Here is an 18,829-nt window from a genome sequence, read left to right as displayed (position 1 = left end):
GTACGTTCGTCGTAATGAGGTACACTTGAGAGCTATGCCCCCAGCACGGCTGCAGAAGTGCACCCCCCACAGGCTGTAGTGTCGTATGTTGGGAGGTGAGCATTGAATGTGCACATGAGACAATTGCTCTATTGCCACATGTACGACATATCCCTCATATAGACAGGCAGTAGCACTGGTACGTGACAGTTGGACATGCCTGTATATACAACCATGTCCCACAGGATATGTGCGTTACGTGTGTACAACAGCTGTTGTACCAAAAGCAAGCTGGGAAGTGTAGGACAGCCAATGTACCTGTGGGAAATGGTGTGGAATGGGTGCTATAGTAATCAGTAGCTCAAGACATGCTCACAGGTTATGAACAAGTGCCTAGCATGACCATACAATATAGATAGGGTGTTGGATAATATCAACCCACAAGTGGTGATGACAGTCATTTTGGGTGGCACCGCACTATAACCCAGCTGAATATGGTGTGCATGTCCATGAACCATTATCACTGTAGATGTTAGCAGTACAGATGTACAAGGCAGCATGGATATTTGAGTACAAATACCTTTGTATGTCACAGGAGTGTTCCACCAGTGGCCTGTTGACAGACTCACAACTACAAAAGGTGCAAGAGTGACATGTGCACATCACACCAGTGCCAGCTACAGTAGAACAGGGTTAATGTGTTGTACCCCACCCTCATTGTAGCCCATACCACACAGACAAATGTTAGGCATCTGTGTATGTAAGGCTGTGAATGGCCATGACCTATCAGTATAGCTGTGTCAGTGTTGTGAACAACATACAGAATGGGCTGTGTGGGTGAGGTGTGTGACATATGTGCACAGTCTGATGGATGATACCAGCATTGTCACCGCTAGGTGAACATCCCTGCACCCATAAACTACTACCTAGGCTGTGGTCAACATTATGGACACTGTGTAAGGGATGGTGCTGTGCAGTGCACCCCCCGACTTGGTGACGTCTCCAGGCCCCTTAGGTAGTCATATGAGGTACCCATGTCATGTCAGGGTGCCATCCATGAGCACGGAGATCACTGGACAGGCATATACAGCACTGTGGTGACCAATATTGGATCACATACCACCTTTAAGGGGTAATAGCTATGCATGGATGTGTGATACCAGCCTTCACAATCCTCACCTCCACTATGCAGCATGCTGTCTACCTTGCAGAAAGACATTTGCTACACCATGATGATGGACATGCTACATGTCCATATTCTGATCTATAAGACATATGTCATGGACAGCCACCATCCTAATACTAGGACCGCCACAGGCTGGACAGATCCCTGTGCCATATATGTGACATACTCCCGCCATACCATGCAACCCTGTCCATCAAAGCTGCACATGTCATCCCAGTCATACATGGTGTGATGGCCACATGGTAGATGTACTATCAACTACCTGGATCAGTAATGTGGCACTGATGCACCTTGCGGTGGCATAATGCCTGTCTGTTACAGCTTGAAAACTATGCCCGCACATGCTATGGTTGATAACCATCCCTGCGAATGTCGTCTGACTAGCCATTGTCCCATGTCTACTACATGTGCAATACAGGCGATCCGTGGCAGGATGTTGAACAGTTGTACAGTGCTGTGTGGATGTATATGGCAAAACACATGCATGTACAGGTGTCCATGCGTATGTATGCATTGTCACTGCTCAAGTCCATTACGGCTGTGTCTGTGTTGATATGTGACATATACACAGCATCCAGGTCAACAGCATTACCGTGGACACATCCAGGCATGTGCAGATAGGTAAGAACACAAGTGCAGGCAAATAGAAATGTCCACAGCAAGACAGCATTTACATGGAGTATGAACACTATAATGAGGTGACACACATATATGGTTATGATATCCAATGCATAATGGGTGTGACATGTGTGTGACACAAACACATCAGTCGTGTCAGTGTCATGATGCTTTGCAAAGATAACTGTGCAGATGTAGTAGATGTCATAGACATGTATGTGCAGCAGTATCTCTGTACATCTATGAAACTGTGACCTGTTACCATCATTATGTCTTACAGATAATGCCCCGTACACGCCTCCCAGCATACAGCCGCCAGGAGGATGATGTCCTCATCCCACAGCTCCATGACAACTATGACTTGTTGTTCAGCCATGTGCCACAGCATGTCCAGCAGCGGGATGACCTGTGGCAGGATCTACGCAGGAGGGTGAACGATGTTGGTGGCCATAACCGCACCTACCAGCAGGTGCGCAGACACTGCACGGACTTGATACGACATGCAAAACAGCGTGCCACTGCAATCGCCAGGGAACAAGGTGGAACAGGTGTTGGGCCACCAACCCAGCCCCCACTCACACACACCGAGGAGCTACTGGCCAGTCTGGGGACACCCAGGGAACAGCATCCAGAAACACTAGCTGCCATCGTGGAGGTGGGTGTCTCCCAACCAATGAGCCTGGAGTTGCCTGATAAGTCATTACTGCACATATGGCTATTATATCCCATGTAGTTGCATGTGTCACTGTACATTATGTAAAGTAACAACATATGCAAGGTATGTGGACACACATGCTGCATACTATAGTATGCTACGTTGTGTATGCACACATGTGCATACTATATGCTATTACACAGGTGAATGTGTTAAAACAACAAGGCAGTTACCATCCAAAGGATTCCGTTGTAATAGCAAAAGAAAAATGTCTTATGAAATCATCAGAATCCACTACGATGTATAGAATAAATCCAAGCTTTTTATTCAAACAAAAACAGGAACAAAAACGAGCGCTTTCACATACTCCAAGTATGCTTCATCAGGTGAATGTGTTTACATGCACAGTGCAACCTGTGGCTGTCATACAGTCATGGATAATGTTCATATTGGTGCGTCACCCCTATACAGGTACCTCTGGCGTGCTGCACAGACATGAGTCCATTGCAGGTGAGACTGTCATCAGTATCAGGCATGTTACAGTGTAGATCTATTTACCATGTGGCCAGTTAACACTTGCACACCTGATGTTTGTTCCAGTCACGATATGCAGGTCGCATCACCCATCATTCACACAGGCCACCCATGTGCAATATATACAAACAAAATGATACACCGACTTGAAACCACAGTACTTGTCATTGCAACATGTGTGGTCAACTGTGCATACAATGGTGGAGGTGTTCTACAATGGAGGCATATGTAGTATGCATTGGAACAACATGTGTGGTATGCACACAGTACCACACAGTGAGCTGTGATATGGGCAGCCCACAGGTGTCACCATTGTGTCATATGCCCCTGCATTGGGTGCACGCATTGTGATGTGCCACCTGACATGTCCCAGACATGTAGTGTTCTGTCTGCAATATTGTCACACTATCGCATGACCTATACCCCACATACCAAACATACAACCCATTGTCTGCATAGCCCTGTGGATTGTGACATATCTGACATTTATGGGTGTATGTCATATGGGACAACACAGACATGTGAGATAGATGGCCATCACACACAATTGGCCAACACATGTGCACACATGGCCATGGGGGATGGCCAGAGACATGTAGCCACACAGTACATGGGATGTGTATACACCCTGTTGCACATTGTCCACACATGGTCCAATTATAGCCTTAGTTGACCGATTATACAGTTGATGTGGTACACTGGACAACCTAAAAGCCTGTGCACAACTACTGAAGGTGTCACTGAAGTCTACCATATACGATCTGTTGAACATCACGACTGTGTTGCAGTTATGGCTATGCAATGTGTACATATTATGCATTCTACAGCAACATAGATGCCTCATGATGCCATGCAATGGCACAGTGTCTGTACTTCACACTGTATAGCAATGTAGACGGCTCACACTACCCTCCCATGCTCATGCACATTTGCTAAACATGCATTCTATCTGTAGGGCATACACACAACACTGCAATGTGAAGCACATTATGATGCTGTACATGTGTCAGGACACCATTGTTTCAGACATGTATGCATGTTAATGCACATGTCAGCTAATTACATGTCAAGGTCACGTCAGCCATGTGCACTGTTATCCAGTTCTGGGCCACATGGTGTATCACGGGGATGCATGCATACTACTATGATTGTGTGAACTGCATGGCTACTGATATGACACCTGCTTGCTGTAGTGTGCACCCCAGGGAGGTATGCTTACTAACACTATTAATGTCTGATCTGTATGCCCTCTGCTGTATTTCAGGCATGCCACATGCCATCTGACAAATCACATGCATGGTGTGTCTGTGTTTGTGTGTGTGCGTGTGTGTGTCTGTGTTTGTGTGTGTGTGTGTGTGTGTGTCTGTGTGTCTGTCTGTGTGTCTGTGCGTGTGTGTGTGTCTGTGTGTGTGTGTCTGTGTGTGTGTCTGTGTGTGTGTGTGTGTGTGTGTGTGTGTGTGTGTGTGTGTGTGTGTGTGTGTGTGTGTCTGTGTCTATTGTACTTTACAGTATTTCTTTCCATTCACAGGTGATGTAGGTGCATTACCCTCCTGCGGTCCATCTGATGTTAGTGTCCCCAAAGATACTAGCGGTGATGATCATATGCATGAGGTACAGGCAGGGTTGTCAGGGGCTGAATCTGTGCCAGTGGTTACCATCCCAGCTATGTCCCCCTCTTCCCTGCACACAGTTCTGCTGCCAACACATACCGCATCACCAGTGGCCATAGAGGAAGGACAGTCAGTGTCTGTTAGCATGGAACAGGAATGTGTGGTGGCTACAGAAGGTATGTCTACACACCATGGTGTCAGTGTAATGACTGCAGATGTGCCACACAGGCATGTGGCTGGTGCTGCACGTAGGAGGACCTCTGGCAGACATGCACCTGCAGGACTGAGCGCAGCAGCTGGTATCACCAGATGCATGTTCCAGACTGTAATGGCTGCACAGGCATGTGCTGAATGGCAGAACAGAGAAGGGCAGAGGCTGCAGAGGGCTGCTATCCATACCCTAAAAGACAACATCCAGGCATTGGCAAATGCTCAACAGCAGATTGCTGATGTTCTGGATAGGCGATTAGGTGAAATGGTCGGAATCCTTGACCGAGGCATGGCAATCCATGAGCAGGAGATGTATGTGCTGGAACATCTGGTAGGAGTGAGGCGTAGGCCACGTGGACGTAGGCCAGCAACACCACCTAGTGTAGGTCGATGTGAGCGTGCCACCTCACATGCCCACTCCCATAGTGACGGTAGCAGTAGCAGTGCAGCAGGTGCTGCGCTGTCAACACCAGGACACAGCAGACCACGAGGACGTGGCCCTGGACATTCTCAGTGGGGTCACGGTTCCAGCGGACATTTGTCGTCAGACAGTAGCCACTCTGTACCTCCACCTGGTTCTGCCCATGCAACCCCAGGCAGGCACAGGTCACGTGGCCGTGGACGGACACAGTGAGCTGTACAGCCTGCTCTGTACAATCTGGGGCTGTCAATTATACTCCGTGTAGGCCTCACAAATGGCAGAACTGTGTACACACATACACGCACACAGCAAACACAACTGTAAGGCTCCACAACATCCACATGCATTCTGAACAGACATGTCCAATCAACTCACCGGCCCTTACACACACACATGATGTTATCCATTAGTGCAGCCTATGCCCCTGGCAAACATATCACCCTGTGCAAATGTTGAAGCCTGTGCCGCATCCCTGTCATCCACACCATCGGTGCAGGGTTATGCATGAATATTCTGATGCACAGGGTGAACAGAATAGTGAGAGGTGTATGTAATATTACCTGTGTATGCATAGTGAGGGATGTGTATGTTGCAGTGGTTGTGTGTGAATACTGAGAGATGTGTATGTGACATAGGTTGTGTACTGTCGACATGCACCGGTCATACCATGTAGTGCAGGTGCAGCATGCATTGTGATGTGTTCATGGTATGGGTCTTGGTTACATCTGTAGCACCATGTTGGTTGTGATAACCTGGTTCCCTCCTATGGTGTACTTGAATGTGTCTACAGGTAGCAGTGTTTGCAGTCCCCCACGTGTAACTGTGGATTACTCACAGGCACATCTGGCAATATCAGCATGCTACATCTACCCTCAACCTGACTGTTGGAAACACCAACATGACACAAATGTCCGCACTTATACTGCACCTGACGCATGTGGTCAGTGCCACAGACTACACTGGACAGAGACGTGACATACATAGCAGGACACATTACAGGTATGGTGACATGGTGCAGGGGTTGTACACATCGGTCTGGCCAATGATGATGTGAGGTGTCACTTGGTAGCTGGAGGCCACACTGTGCAGCAGTAGGACCCTGTAACAGTACGGGAACATGGCCACATTCACGGGGTGTACACCACTATAACACACACACCATAGTGTGCAGGTGGGGACCCTTGCCTATGTGGTCATCACCCTCACAGTACTATTCACCCACACGATGTGTCACAGAGAAGGAACATGCACAGGTAGCTAGTATGGCTGGGACCTATGGCATCAACAGGGTAGTGCACTGCATCACCATTACAGGTTAGTCACCACGTGGGGTTAGCGATCATTTCTCACCGTATATTAGCATACATCCTCACACCAAGCACCAGACATGCATACAGACACACACACACTGTGGTGACCACACATGTGTATATGGACAGCCGACGTGTGTGATGCACCACACCGGCCGACGTCATGCTTCCCACACTGACGTATGTACAGATGTCTACAATGGTGTACAGGGATGTGTAACAACTGGGACATATTCCCCATGATATGTGGCATCTCTGGTCACACATTCGGACACACATGGCAGTGCTGGGAATGATACACCTGCCATATGATGACACATTTGATAGACATGCAGTGGTATTGATTGCATTATGTGTACCAACGCTATATCTGGCAAATGTGCTGCTATATGCACATGGGAGGTTGTAGGTATTACAGGTGCCATGTGACATATAGTTGGTAACACCTGACCGCTGTGTATGCATTATGTCAGCACCATCACGTAACAGCGACATAGCGTACTGTTTGCACATGGCATGATAGGATGGTGTGTGACACAACTGTGAGCCACCCCCTGCACACATACATCTACACAGGTGGTTCTCCACATTATGTACACACATCCCTCCATATGTGCTGTTTGTATGTCACTCTATACAGGTGTCAATGATGGGTCTGCATTGCGACTGCATGTCGTAGTTAGGTGCAACTATGTTACGGACATCGGCCACTACACATGCATGGTTGCTGCATGCACAGTACAGATGTCACATGTGTCTCCTGTTGCCATGTTTGTATGCATTGCTATTGTTGGACATGTGTGTTGACATACATAACACATGGACTGTGGTATGATATCACAGGTGTCACAGGTGACCAGTACAAGGGTATGTGTCCCAGTCAACAGTGCTACCCCCTGTAGTGTGAGCATTCAGCAGACATGGACCCACCTTCCATTCACATGTGTAGCATTGATTAGGCCACTGTTATGCACGAGGTACATCATAGGCTATGTATGTATGTGTTGTGTGTGCAGTCCATGCACACATCCACACAATCACATGTATGACATATCCAGACGTGTGTTCATTGGTGTATAGCAACAGTCAGGTGTCACAGCTGTGTAAGGGCCGTGGTATGTCTTGGGCTGACCTGTTCATGTATACTGGTATCATTGCAATGCATAACACCTGTTGGATCCCTGTTGGTACATGTGTACTCTGCACAGCTGGTGTACACCTCTGTACAGCCCAGTGGTCATGTGTCACATTGTGTTGTGGTACTGTAAGGCTGTGTAGTGCTGCACTGACGACATGGTGCTGACTTGACAGCTACAGTGTACACTGCAGTGTGTACGTGTGTGACCTGCACCTGTGACAGCTGTGATGGCAGCTGTGTGCGTACAGGTCACTGCATGTGTGACCACCCTGTGTGTGAGGACAGTTATACCTTACTGTGTCCTTCTGTACTGTGCCCTTCTGTGTGTACACTCCATCTGCATGCACGACAGGCCTTTGCAACAGCTAAGTGTGTGAGCATGCCCAGTATGCTGTTGTGTAGATGGACACACGGTACAGTCCATGTACGCAGTTGTGTAGATGGACACACGGTACAGTCCAAACTGAGACCTTCCGTGTTTACACTCCATCTGCATGCAAGACGGTCCTTTGCAGCAGCTAAGTGTGTGAACATGCCCAGTATGCTGTTGTGTAGATGGACACACAGTACAGTCCATGTACGCAGTTGTGTAGATGGACACACGGTGCAGTCCAAACTGAGACCTTCCGTGTTTACACTCCATCTGCATGCAAGACGGCCCTTTGCAACAGCTAAGTGTGTGAGCATGCCCAGTATGCTGTTGTGTAGATGGACACACAGTACAGTCCATGTACGCAGTTGTGTAGATGGACACATGGTACAGTCCAAACTGAGACTTTCCATGTTTACACTCCATCTGCATGCAAGACGGCCCTTTGCAACAGCTAAGTGTGTGAGCATGCCCAGTATGCCATTGTGTAGATCGACACACAGTACAGTCAGAACTGACGTATATTACCAGGTGTGCGGCCATGGTCAGTGACACCTTGTGTCGGTGATGTCCCTCTGTGCATGGGCATGGCCGTTGACATCCTGTATTGCCATGGTGGTCATCCAGGCAACGGATGTCCGTCTTCAACGTCAGGATGGATGCCTACCGAGTACACACTGGGTGACTATCTGGAGGGGTGTACTATCTGTGGTGCGTATTGTGTCTATGTATTGTTGTTGTAGTGCTCCATACATGTATAGTTGCCCCGAGTACACCACTGCCATGTGGTTGTATACGTCTACCATGGGACAGTACTATGTCTGATCGTACACTCTCTATACAATCCCTGCTGGCATCCTGGCATTTGTGGATGTTGACATGTGCCTAGAAGAATGCCTGTGGGACTGCTGTGTTTAGTAATCTCGGTAGCGCGTTCTGTAAATTCGTCATGCTGTAGTGTGATAGGGTAGTTAGGTGTAAGTTCGATTCCCAGCCCTGCCCAGTGTGTGTGTGTGTGTGTGTGTGTGTGTGTGTGTGCATGCTCCCGTCTGCCTGGTGACTCAGGTTATGCTTTTAGACGCTTCACACCACAGATATATCCTGCTGACATCTTTGCCTTTACGGATGTTGACACGCACCTAGAAGAATGCCTGTGGGTCTGCTGTGTTTAGTAATTTTGGTAGCGCATTCTGTAAATGCGTCATGCTGTAGTGTGATAGGGTAGTTAGGTGTATGTTTGCTTCCTAGCCCTGCCAAGTGTGTGTGTGTGTGTGTGTGTGTGTGTGTGTGTGTGTATGCTCCCATCCGCTTGGGGACTCAGGTTATGCTTTTAGACGCTTCGCACCACAGATATATCCTGCTGACGTCTTTGCCTTTGCAGATGTTGACACGCACCTAGAATAATGCCTGCGGGTCTGCTGTGTTTAGTAATCTTGGTAGCGCGTTCTGTAAATGCGTCATGCTGTAGTGTGATAGGGTAGTTAGGTGTATGTTTGATTCCTAGCTCTGCCAAGTGTGTGTGTGTTTGTGTGTGTATGCTCCTGTCCGCTTGGGGACTCAGGTTATGCTTTTAGACGCTTCACACCACAGATACATCCTGCTGACGTCTTTGCTTTTGCATATGTTGACATGCACCTAGAAGAATGCCTGTGGGTCTGCGGTGTTTCGTAATCTCGGTAGCGCGTTCTGTAAATGCGTCATGCTGTAGTATGACAGGGTAGTTAGATGTAAGTTCGATTCCTAGCCCTGCCAAGTGTGTGTGTGTGTGTGTGTGTGTGTGTGTGTGTGTGTGTGTGTGTGTATGCTCCCGTCCACCTGGGGACTCAGGTTATGCTTTTAGACACTTCGCACCACAGATATATCCTGCTGACGTCTTTGTCTTTGCAGATGTTGACACACACCTAGAAGAATGCCTGTGGGTCTGCTGCGTTTAGTAATCTCGGTAGCGCGTTCTGTAAATGCGTCATGCTGTAGTGTGATAGGGTAGTTAGGTGTAAGTTCAATTCCTAGTCCTGCCAAGTGTGTGTGTGTGTGTGTGTGTGTGTGTATACTCCCTTCTGCCTGGGGACTCAGGTTATGCTTTTAGACGCTTTGCACCACAGATATATCCTGCTGATGTCTTTGCCTTTGCGGATGTTGACACGCACCTAGAAGAATGCCTGTGGGTCTGCTGTGTTTAGTAATCTTGGTAGCGCGTTCTGTAAATGCGTCATGCTGTAGCGTGATAGGGTAGTTAGGTGTAAGTTTGATTCCCAGCCCTGTCAAGTGTGTGTATGCTCCAGTCCACCTGGGGGCTCAGGTTATGCTTTTAGATGCTTCGCACCACAGATATATCCTGCTGACGTCTTTGCCTTTGCAGATGTTGACACGCACCTAGAAGAATGACTGTGGGTCTGCTGTGTTTAGTAGTCTCGGTAGCGTGTTCTGTAAATGCGTCATGCTCAAGTGTGATAGGGCACTTAGGTGTAAGTTCAATTCCCAGCCCTGCCAAGCATGTGTGTGTGTGCATGCTCCCGTCCCTGAGGACTCAGGTTATGCTTTTAGATGCTTTGCACCACAGATATATCCTGCTGACGTCTTTGCCTTTGCGGATGTTGACACACACCTAGAAGAATGCCTGTGGGTCTGCTGTGTTTAGTAATCTCAGTAGCGCATTCTGTAAACACGTCGTGCTGTAGTGTGATAGGGCACTTAAGTGTAAGTTCAATTCCCAGCCCTGCCAAGTCTGTGTGTGTGTTTCCAGCTGCATGACAACAGTATATTGCTTTTACAGTATTCACTCACCATAACATCTGTGTGGCGTCTTTGCCTTTGATGCCGCTGTCTACAGGCTAGACATATGCCTGTGTGATTTCCGTGATCTACTCACAGTTGCACGTTCTGTCTCTGCGTAATGCTGTTGTGTGGTACAGTGGTTACATTCGTGTTCTGCTCACAACCCTGCCACGTGTGTGTGTGTGTGTGTGTCTGTGTGTGTATGTCTGTATCTCTCTCTCTCTCTCTTTATAGATATATATATATATATATATATATATATATATATATATATATTTTTTTTTTTTTCTGCTCATAACTCTGCTCTTGCATGGACAGCTGACTGTTTCATGTATCACATATTTGCATAGCTTTCACATACCAATGGGGTATGTTGCAAATCCCAACATTGTCCATGCAACGTCCGTGTTACGGGTGGTGTTACACGCCCTTACAGGCGTTTGCTGTATAGCTTGACAGACATCTATCCTTGCTGTACTCTCACTCTACTCGTACACGCCGGAGGCTTCATGTATCATGGCCTAGTTTTGCTGTGTGTATGTCTATTTGTGCTGTGTGCATGGCTGTGGGTATGTCCCACTATCATCATTTGTAAAGGTGACAGCCCTATAGGTACTTCATGTAGACTGCTGTGTCATTTGACATGTCAGCACATACCTGCGGACAGTACTGAACGTCCTACTGCAGCGCTTTTCATACCTTCTGCGTTATCTTGCAGTCGATAATGCTGTTTCCTCACACATGTATCTGTTTCTGATCATACCACTCCACCTCCTAGAGCAAACATCTGGACAAAGCCTTAACTGATAGTGGGACACATAGGGGCAGTATTGACATGTTGCTCTTACAAACGTAGATAGTTGACACAATAATAGGTTTTGCATTAGTATGACTTTTCTGATGGATTTGGTGTCTTAAACTCACATGTTTGTCATTATTTCATGACTTCAGTTATCAGGAATTTGCCAGAATGGTACTGATGTTACGTGGAAGACACCAAACATATGAGGCAGAACTCTGCACATTCTGCGTAAATCTGTACAGTTGCGGAGTATGTGTCTGATACAAGATATCAACTTTCTGACACCAATACACACACTGTATGGCGGCATCACAGGCCACATGCCATTACATTTATATTGCAGGACACACCCACCCAGAGGGTTGTATTCCTCACACAGGCCAACAGCTGCTTATCCACACTAATTAGTCTATCATGTACCGTATGTGTACGCCGGTATTTGCGCTTTCCGTCAGTGGCAGAGCTCACGTACGAGTATGGGGGACTGGACATTGTAACGGTGACACTGCATGGCACCCTGAGGGACACATTTCTTTTGAGTTTATTAACCTTCCACATTGACTTTCACAGGGCATACGTTGTCATTCACATTTGTCGGAGTACATGCGTATGACTTGTGCATGTTTTGTCATTTGTCCTGATGTCTTTCTTCTCACCTGTCCACCTAGTATCACTAGTTCTGTACATGTATTTTGGACAGGTTACCTTCATACCCCTAACCTGTACAAATTATGGGTAAACGGCCTGATGTTTGAACTTTGCTCTTGTTACATTTGTCATAGTAATGTGCCTTTCTGGTAAATTACTGGCAAGGCATTACGAACTGTGCGGTTAGATGATAGGGACTGGCGTTTCTATGTCATGATTAGTAACACTCATAACATTCATATTCCTGGCTACGCCAGTATTCTATCAACGTTCTGACTTTGTCTGGGGTATATCTAATATAGTCCCTATTTGTATTTCATGTACTATGCCTTAGTGCAGCTGTCTTATTCTGACAGTTTGCCAGTTATGGTTACCATCATGGTCGTACGCATGTCCATCCATGATAATCACCTACATGACACTGATATAGGGCCCTACATATTCCCACAATGGTTTACGCAATATCCAGTGGATGGTTTGCCCCATTATTGAGAATGTAGGCATGTGCTATACCCACATCACTCCCACGGGGCGGGCCTACTAAATCTCTGCCAAACAACACCTAGGCCCATTTCTGCATACCCATGATTCCCATACCTGACACCCCTCCACAGTACCCATTACACATGTTTAATGTGAGTGGTACTGAAGTGTGGAGACACTTATATGCACTCCCCACTCTCCGGATATCAGTTCGTACATCATGCAGTCTATCGACACATGTGTCATTACCCTTGCACCTGCTACTGTTGCATGTACAGCTATATCGTATTTGCTGAGGTCACTTATTTTGCGTCAATGTCGGTTGACACTACATATGGATCAATTTTTGGGGTCCTGCAATGGACACCTATATGCATGTTTAAAGTGCAGAACTTGCTGGACTGTCACTTTCTGGCCAATGGTTTGAAAGGCAGCGGTTTATTCACCTTTCGTGCATGTCTGTTTGTCTACTCATATTATCTATGCCGTGGCCTATTTATGTACATATGTCATATCTACGGGACATATGTTTGTTGTGTATACATATATACATGTACAATCCTCATTTCATAATTTGCTTTGGTTTACATCTGTGGATTATGTGTATACACATATATCTGTATCCATACCATACCTTTCCACTGTACAGATTGTCGCAGAGTGTACAGCTGGTTGCCTCTTTATCTTCGGTGTGTTTTTCATATACTTGTGTTGATCTGGCAATGTAGTGGCATTTCATTTAAGACTTACGTTGGGAAATACTGGCAAGCAGTTCAGGTTACGACTGCATACCCTTCAGAGAATCCATGCTACTGACACACCCGTTATTCTATCCACTTTCTATGTTTGTTCTGGCACATATCTGGGGTTTGTCCCTATTTGTACCAGTAGTTTGCATGCCTTTGTCCGGTTTCATACTTTACGGGTTTAACAGGTTTGAGCCATGTATATCTAATGTGGGGGAAACAGCATTCATTTCCTATGCTGTGAGCGGATCACACACGCACAGGTGCACTTGCATTTACATGTTGTGGGTTACATCTGTTTAATAAATGTCTGCTTGCACAGCCTTTCATACGTCTGACCGTAACACTTACTCTTCTGTAGTCCGGTTTATGGACTGGTGTGAAACACACGGTTCACCTTTACGTATTTAACTGTGTGTACAGCACGAACGCATTCATTACACTTTACAGGGATATCTGCAGTGGTTGTAGGTCAACCGGGACTGCATTCACATTGGACAGATGCTGGAAACAGTATTCTGTTGCTGTTCCGCCTCATTGATATGCATACCCATAGTACTTAGCAAAATCAACATATGCCTCACCGCTTCACTTACAACACAGGCATCCATTCCCCTGCTGTGGGAAACGTGGTACTACATATTACACATTCCATATTGCCTACTGCTGTGGACCCCAGCTGCATTGTTAATCACTCCGAGGATATGCAGAACACCAGGGCATATGTTCGTATCACATACACGTTTCTGATTGTCAGGGTGTTCATGTAGTGATCTGGGTATGGACATGTCTGCCTGGTGAACGGAACTTCCCTGGCCGAGTTCAAATGTCAGATGAAGAATGTGGACAGGGAGCATCTCCCTATTATGAACATTTTACCTGTATTTATAGACACATGTTTGGGCACCTATCAGGAGCTTATTTTGTTGGCTGTACATATTATGGGTGGGGTTGTTACGGTCCATACTCCACGGTGAGGGGGGGGTTCCCATTCACATTTGACTATTACCTGTATTCATTCATACGGGGATTATTTTCTGGGATATGTTGTGACTACAGGTATGCAGTTGTACATTACACAAATGTCATGGCTTGTTACTGTACATATGTATGGACCATACCTCTCGACCTCTTTGAGCAACAAATCTGCGCAAACCCTACATGATGGGGAGAGTAAGAGGGACACATTTTCACTAATTTCCTTACAAGCTTATAACGTTGATAGAATACTAGGTTTTGCATTGTCATGACTCTTCTGTGGGATGTGGAGTGCTATACTTAATGCTCATTATTTCGTGACGTCAGTCCACACCTATTTACCGGACAGACGCAGGTTGTTGGAGGCACACAACACTATGAGCCAACACTCAGGTCATTCTGCGAATATCTGGACAGTTGAGTGATATGGTACGAACCTCTGTAATATGCTGTTGTGTTCTGGCACAGCAGTAGCTTGGCATTAGTGACAGATGTTGGGACGTGCTGGCAGACAGTTGAGTTTCAGACTTCATACTCCGGACATTAATGCCATTGTGCAAACTGTCATTCTATGATATATCTATGTTTATCCATCCACATGGATATATTCCTGCGTGCACCTGTTATACATTCTACAGATCTCACTCCTCTGAGCTCTCCATACTCCTGCTCCTCTCTACCCTCCAGCTTAACCAGACTTAGCTGACACTCACTTGACTCCCAGTATGTCATTGTTGTACATTTCTGTATTACCACTACAAACTCTGGATTTGCACTGTCTTATTATGCACATGTTATGCATGTGTATTTCCTGACTGTATGCCTTTTACTCTTGTATTTTACCTTTACCATTATGTAGCCTTTATTTCCTTGTATTGCTTGTGCGGCTTTTCTACCCGGGCCTCCACTATTACTGGGCACTTCTTCGCCCAGTGGACTTCCCGGGTACTCAGACTGCACATACATGAATAACTACTAACAGCTATCTTTGCATATTGTACCTGCTGTTGTACCTTTGTCTCACTTGTAGTCATGATATCTAACTCACACGGGTTGTCTGGTATGGTCGGTGATGCTGGCACACATTAGGTATCCCTTGCACTTCATCAGGGTTCTCTTGTTAATGTCGGGTGTCTTCCTCACCCTTCTGCCGTTTGTCATTATGTGAGTGTGCGATATATTCTCCCGCACATTTGTGTGGGGACAGATGTGGAAACTCCTCTTGATGCAGGGACATTTGAACATCATGCTGTACCTCGTTACAACCCTGCCAGTGAGCAGGCCAGCACCTCAGCAGCAACGGAAGGTCCTCGTTGTAGTGAAAGACTGCAAAACAACAGAAACAACACTAATTCCTCTGATTCTGTTAATAACAGCTCTTATTCTCATCCTAAACCACAGGAAAACACTCAAAATGTTCGCAGGGGTTCGAACAATGGCCAGAGGAACCCATGACACCAAAACAACAGCTTCTTAATCAACAGCTCCTCCACCATTACTGGTAAATGCTTAGACTGTCACTTGGGCAATAATCCATCCTCTGACATTATTTTGGAAGACTGTAATCTGAATATTGTATTCAACAGCACTAATGACTTTAAAGTTTTCAATTATTCTACTTTCTTTTTGAATACTGAGTTGGCTGATGTGTTGGCTAGGGGTTTAACTTTTGTTCCCTCTAAAAACATCAACCTAGCCAAAACCGTAATAGATTTAAAGCTATTTACGAGGAAGCTTAATCTAAAGTTGGATCTGGGGGGTGAGTAATGAAAATGTTCAACCAGCAAGAAATGCATTTTATGTTAACAGCACTTTTAATCCTATTTTACTTCCCAATTTAATGGCATTCAAGCATATCTGTGAATTTGATTTGAGAAATTGGGGATTATTTAGAAATGGCCTGTATAGTAATAATTTAAGCTTGGGTGAAAGAATGCTATTAAAGGAGTTAACTAATAGTAATTTGAGGATATCACAATCAGACAAGGGTGGGGGTATTGTCATAATGGATAACAGCTGTATAAAGAGAAAATGTCTCTACTTTTGGGTATTGCACACTACAAGGTTGTTTCACTTAATGAGCTCCATGGTGCATATAGGAAAATCAATAGGTTCCTAAATGATTTATTCATTGAGGCACAAATTTCACTTGATATTTTTAACTTTCTTACTATGCCAGTACCACAAATACCCATCATCTTCGGAATCCCCAAAATACATAAAAATGTATACAATCCCCCTCTTTGCCCAATAGTCAGTGGACATAACTCCATTACATACCCTATGGCAACATTTGTTGATAACTTACTGCAACCCTTCCTAGTGAATGAATCCCAGGTGTGCAAAGACTCTTGGTCTTTCCTAGCCAATATTAATGAACTGGTATTCATGGAAAATTATAACTTTGCCACTGTTAATGTGAAAGACTATATATATATATATATATATATATATATATATATATATATATATATATATATATATATATATATTTTTTTTTTGTAGTATCATTTTATTTTATCTTTAAATTTTTGTAACATATAGTCATGAATCAGGGGTGTTGTAAGACTTTTGGCTGTTCAGCTTTTTACTTCTATCAATTCTATCACTGAGTTTTTAACATATTCCTTCTGATTCCTTCTAATGGATTATCTTGCGTGTTAATGTATCTTTAACTTTTAATTACTAATTTTAATTACTGATGTAAATTTTGGTAGGTGTGATTTACTTGGAGGGGGAAGGTATATAAGTGATTCATTAAATGATGTCTCTTTGTCTGAAGAAGTACAGGCATGGACCTGTACGAAACTGCTAATCTCATTAAACTTCTTTCTACTTTATTGGAACTTGTTGGAGTGGCCTTTGCCCTTTGCCTTTTTTGTTTTTCCACAGTCTGTTTTCTCTTTTTTTGGATTATCATAAATGTGTGTGCTGGCAGCTCTGACAGTTATCATGACTCCCATATCTGGCATGCATCACAGCTATACCAGATGTTTGCCAGGGGGTACATCCCATACAGCCATCTGCTGGGAGATGCTGGTTACGCACTGGAACCATGGATGATGACACACATCAGAAATGCATGCATATCTACTGAAGAATGGAATAATAAGGGACACGCACAAACTAGGAACATCATAGATTGTGTGTTTGGGCTGCTGAAGTCACGGTACTGGTGCCTCAATATATTTGGTGGAGCCTTGCGGTACTCTCCAGCTGCATTTGTACAGATATTCACAGCATGTGCTATGCTACACAATATGATCCTGTGGAAACAACTGCTGCAGGATCATCACAGGGAAGGGATACACAGACCCGCACCAGTGCCAAGGTCTCCACAGCCATACCCACAAGGGGGACTCAGAGGAGGAACTTCCTGAGGCTGTCCCTGTAGGCAGACATAGGCATGCCCAGTGTTCCCTAGCCTTGGCAAAGAGGCAACGCATAGCACATGCACTGACAATCTAGGGTCCTAGGGACTGACACCTTACTCTGACTCAAATACATAGTAAAAAGGAAGCCAGCCACACCACACAATCTCTATCTTACCATGTATTGACAATGTACTGCATGCATCAGACAGAGTCAGTCCTGCAACATAGGTATCTCAACTGCTGCAGTCACAAGGTAAGTCACTCTCCTTTACAACAAATGTACGGATACTAGACTATGGTAGCATATGTATTGACCAGCTGCATGTATGCAAGGGAATAGAGTGGGCTACCAGGCTACTTGCAGAAAACTAATAGCTATATGGGACAACAGGTACTCTGTCCAATACTGACTGCCCCATAATATACATTAGGCCATAAGGCAGCATAACCCACTGCAGTATGCAAAAATGCCAAAGACAGATGCATGACTGTCAATGCTAGAGTCACCCTACCCCCAACACATCAATGTTCCCATACAACTGCAGTAACAGTATGTTTGCATAGATATATTGGCAGACTACACAATTCCAGGGCTTTCCCAAACAACCTGGCTATATGCTCTATTTTCCACAATATCGAGAGGTCAAAGTGGATGTCTGTCTGCTGTTAATAGTGTGAGGAATTAAACCTCACTTTTTGATGCCTGTTGTGGCTCAGTGAGATAAGGAAATGATCACGGTTGAGGGTGTTCATGGTTAGAAGATGGCTGCATCTGTAACATTTGCATATGAGGTACTCCTATGGAAGGAGTCCCACAGACTGTCAATATGCCCCAATCTGTTGCTGCAAGAAAGCTGGACAAAGCCAGAGACAATGGAGGGACACAGGGACAAACCTACAGACATCATACATGCTGTAAGTAACTTATAACGTGGCTAGAATAAAAGCAGGTTGCAAAAGGTCAGAGTAGCAGCAGGATATAAAGGCCATCA

The sequence above is a fragment of the Protopterus annectens genome, chromosome 12.part0 (assembly GCF_019279795.1).
Source record: "Protopterus annectens isolate FY-2018-M chromosome 12.part0, PAN1.0, whole genome shotgun sequence".
NCBI classification, from domain to species: domain Eukaryota; kingdom Metazoa; phylum Chordata; order Ceratodontiformes; family Protopteridae; genus Protopterus; species Protopterus annectens.
Note: the sequence above shows the minus strand (reverse complement) of the source record.